Below are 5,151 nucleotides of genomic sequence, written 5' to 3' on the forward strand. Positions count from 1 at the left end.
CTCACCAGTTCCATTTTCACTTTCTCACAGCCTACTGTTTGATTCGGTGAAAAAAAATTCCAAGGTTCGGCAGAAACCGAACCCTGTCAAAAAGCCAAATATTCAGCCGAATCCGAATCCTGGATTCGGTGCATCCCTAGTTATTTTTCATATCAGTGGTTTCACTTGAACATAAAGCTCTAGACCATGAAAGGCTCAGTTTTCTTCATTGCTGGATATGTGTATAACTGCACCGTCACTGCAGGCTGCTCTCAGATGGAGCATGATGGAGTCTCTGGTACTTGTCACTGATCTGCAGTGTTTAACATTAACCACCAGAGTGCAGGCTGCTCCCACAGTTTCCCATTCATACCCCCTCTTGTCATTTTAGGTTAACACTGCACTGAAGTGTTGTCTAGGTCAGGGGTCAGCAACCTTAACTATCAAAAGAGCCATTTTCAGCAAATAAAATAATTTTGAAATCTGTCTGGGGCCGCAAAACATATTTGAGCCTTATAATGATTTATGAATGGGTGCCGAATTCAATATGTTTTAGGCACCGACCAAATACCCAGTTTCAATACCTAAGGAGCTAATCTCATCAGCATCAGTGAGCCAATCAGCATGCAGCATGCTTCTACCAAGATCTAAAAATGCTGCTGATTGGCTGTCTAACGTTACACGTCATAGAAACACGCAGCGAAAGCTCTACATCACGCACAGAGACGGGGCTCACGTAGTAGGATCTGAAAAATAAATGAAAAGATTTATGCTGTAATGTGTAATGTTGTAATTTCTTTTTGTTTTATAAAATTGGTTTTGAAAAAAGTATTGTTAAGGAACCGGTCTCGAAGTCACGGTATTGGTATCGGTACCTATATCCAACGTTTTTGAACGATACCCAGCCCTATGTAAGTCTAAATTAGCCAATCAACATGACTAATAGTTTTAAATGAGCATTCATTACTATGGTGATGTCTGTCTTTGCAGAGAGGGGCAAAATTTAGAGGATAAGGTGCCGGCCCATAGAGGTATGTAGACTATGACGCATATTTCAGTTGAAAGTCATGCAAATTGATTATGTAAAAATCACTTTAGGCCTACAACAATGATAAATTAAAATTAAAATGTTAATTCATTTCCATTTATTTTTTTTGTTAAAGCCACAGGGAGCCACTGGAGAGGGTCAAGAATACATGAATAATCGTGGCAAATACCTGATTTATGTCATGCGTGTAACAGCCAGAGATGTTCACAAGTCATTTTTTGGAAGTCCAAGTCGAGTCTCAAGTCTTTGAGGGGAAAGTTCAAGTCGAGTCTCAAGTCTTTGAGGGGAAAGTTCAAGTCGAGTCTCAAGTCTTTGAGCTTGAGTTCAAGTCAAGTCTCAAGTGTTTTGCCACGAGTCCGAGTCAAGTCTCAAGTCTCTGGCCATCTGATCACTGTATTGTTAAATCTTATGAATTCAAAGCATGTCCTGTAGCTACCATCCATACAGTACAGTATTAAAATCAGTTGTATAACTTTATGAGGTCTACTTAACACATCCCTCTAGCCCTCGGACCTGGTGAAATATTCACCTAAGTCTGTCACATCATATGAATACAACTATAAAGATACAATTTGCCTGTTCCCAGCATTAGCACAACACTTTGCGATGGTTAGCTTGTTACCTGTGGTGATATGCTAAATGTAACGTCTCTTTCACTCAAAAAAATGTCGAAGTGGAAATCAACAGAATAGTGGCAGCGCCACACCAGTTACAGAACAACATGCATCTCAGTGTCAGTCCAAATTACACACAATAAGCAGTTTGAACTCACTGATGTAATGCCATTTATTTATTTTCTAAGTGTTAGTACGCTCAGTGAAACTGAGTCCAGCGTGAGGGAAACCCAACTCAGAGGAGGAGAGCTCATTGAGGCCAGCGTCTCCACGGCAGGTGACAGGGCGCACAGATCCGCTACGCCACGCATGGATGAAATAATGAAATAGTAAATAGGACTACAGTAACAGAAATATGTGCAGAATCAACACAGTCAAGACGGCCCAGTGTTTGGTGGACGGCGTACAGTACACCTTGTTCACTTAATGGCCTACAAATCATCCACGGGATCAATTACGCATCGCATGAGTTTACCCCCACCCCCGACACAGCGTTTGTTCCTGGGGAGATGGATCCGTGCGTCCCGCCTCCTGTGCGCCATGGATGTCTGAGGCTCAGCAACTACTAACTATAAAGATACTATTTGCCTGTTCCCAGCATTAGCACGATGCGATGGTTAGCTTGTTACCTGTGGCGATATATGCTAAATGTAACGTCTCTTTCACATTATCCAGTGACTGACCTATCTGGGGGCGTTCTGAGATGCCTGATGAAGTTCCACGTTGTTGATCCGGCATCATTTATCTTGGTGCCACACACCTTGCATGTAGCTGTTCTCTTACTGCCACTGTTTACCAAGTTATTGAAAGCAAAACTAATGACAAAAGGCACAACTCCGGGAGATCTTGGTGTCGCCATCGTCAATGCATTCTTTTTTTATATGTGAGTGCGCGCACATAAGGCATAACGCATGCGTTACGTTGCACATTATGGCAAAGGGCAGGGGACATGCAGCTCGTCATATGTTTCCTCAACGTATAAGAAAATAGAAATACATGAATAAATTTAGATTTAAAAAGCAATATAATTGCATGAAAACAGACTGTTGACGAGTCTCGAAGCTCGAGTCCGACTCAAGTCTGAAGTCAGCTGTTAGTGCGACTTATGTGCGACTCGAGTCCGAGTCCCAGACTCGAGTCCCCATCTCTGGTAACAGCACTGCAGATTTGTGATGCTCTGGTTTTTGAGCAAAATGGAAGAAAAGCATCAAACAGAACAAAAAAGAGATGGAGCATCTGACTGTATTTATATGAACTCATTAACAGCACACACTCTTACTTTTCAGGGTAATGTGTGACTGTGTGTGTGTGTGTGTGTGTGTGTGTGTGTGTGTGTGTGTGTGTGTGTGTGTTTTGTTGCAAGTCAAGATTATCCATTTTTTGTTGCGCACTCAGTCCCAGTTTTCACCATTTATTTAAGAAAGCATCCAGTGAGATTCGTTTGAACCACATCTGCTGAAAGTTGGACCAATCAGAGTTATGGGAAGTTTGCAGCAACAGGAAATGCTGCTTGTCAAAACTCCTACTACTACTACAACTACTACTGCTGCTTTTGTAGTTGAGTTCTCTAGGTGCCTATTTTATGAATCAATGATTCTTCAGGGAGACCGAGGTGGTGCAATATAAGATCTTTATTCAAAAGACCTGAGGTAGTCTGCGGAGTCTTTGTGGCTCCATTTCACGAGAGCAGACTGGGATTTAAACTTTGACTTGATAGCTTCCCTGCTAAGGCAGTCTGCCTCTATGTTTTGGTCCTGTGGTCACCGTGGCGACGCATGCCTGTGACAACTCTGTAACCTGAGCCACCAGTCAGGTAGAGCAGGTAACCGTGACGATGTGAATGATTCAGGCAACAGGTGTGTGTGTGTGTGTGTGTGTGGAGGAGCGGCAAAAAAACAAGAGTAAGCGAAAAAGAAAATAGTGCAAAGTTTAAAGGAATAGAGAGAAAGCGCCGACACTGAAGAATGAGTCTGTGAGTTATAAACAAAAGAAAGGCAGCCATGCTGCAGGAAGGACAGGAGACTGAGGCTGTGGGGGCCGTGGAGGACGCGGATGATGGGACCTTCACCACCATCTCTCTGGCAGATGACACAGGTAATAGCCTCAAGGGAATATTCAGCCATTGTTTTGGTCGTTTTTTTCCCCACCAAAGTTAGTCCTTTTCTGTCCATTTTCTATGTCAAACAAACAGCAGTAGGCCTACAGTTCCTGATTATCTGCAGCTGAGGAACCAGTCAGTATTATACATATAGCCTATATATTTCTTTCTGCATTTCTCAGTATTATATAAGTTATATATGTTTTCCATAGAGACATTGCCATGGACTGCCTTGCTCTTCAAAGATAAATTGTACATAGGAAACATGCTCTTCAGATGTAAAGTGACCATTTGTCTAGACAGTCAAAATATCTACACATTGAATCAAACTCATCATTTCATTACATATTTATTATTCTGTTGTGAATGGCAGAACACATGACAGACCGTTAAGGCAGCTGTTGGCAGTACGTGACTGAACAAAGGGCAATGAAACCAGCTCGTAAACCCCCAGTATGTTATGTTATGTGTGTTGTGCTGTGAAAGGACTGAGGTGTGGCTCCTACCAAGGCTGCACGGCTTTCTTTGGGGGTTTTCATTTTCCTTTAACTTAATTTGATTATGAGGACAAAAAGAAGTCAAGATTTACGAAGGTTTTACTACATAGTGTCACTTGAAATTAATAATTGCTCACAATAAGTGTGAAAGTGTCGTAGATTTATTAATTACGGATAGGTACTTAACAGTATATCATATACTGTACAAGTCATGTATATGCATGACTTGTACTGTATATACACTGCATCAATAAGTCACGTTCAGTTAGTTACTCTGCAGACTACCTCAGGTCTTTTGAATAAAGATCTTATATTGCACCACCTCGGTCTTCCTGAAGAATCATTGATTCGTAAAATAGGCACCTAGAGAACTCAACTACAAAAGCAGTAGCAGCAGTAGTAGTTGTAGTAGTAGGAGTTTTGACAAGCAGCATTTCCTGTTGTTGCAAACTTCCCATAACTCTGATTGGTCCAACTTTCAGCAGATGTGGTTCAAACGAATCTCACTGGATGCTTTCTTAAATAAATGGTGAAAACTGGGACTGAGTGCTCAACAAAAAAATGTATAATCTTGACTTGCAACACACACACACACACACACACACACACACACACACACACACACACACACACACACACACACAGAAAGCAAAAGAGAGGGTGAGGAAAAAGATGGAGAGAGAGTAGACTGGCTGAAGCAGCAGTGTGTGATGGACAGGAAGAGAGCTGATGATGCACAAAAGAGAAACACAAAGATCTGGTGGGGAGGACATTGCTGGCCAGGGTTTGATTGCCAACTGCTGCTATGACTGTCTGCATATGTGATATGCTACCAGGGGGAATGACTGAAGGCCTGAGCATCTGTTCGTGTGTGTGTGTGTAGTAACTGTTAGTTGCCCCCCCCCCTATCGGTCG

Source organism: Perca flavescens, chromosome 2 (genome assembly GCF_004354835.1).
Source record: "Perca flavescens isolate YP-PL-M2 chromosome 2, PFLA_1.0, whole genome shotgun sequence".
NCBI lineage: Eukaryota > Metazoa > Chordata > Actinopteri > Perciformes > Percidae > Perca > Perca flavescens.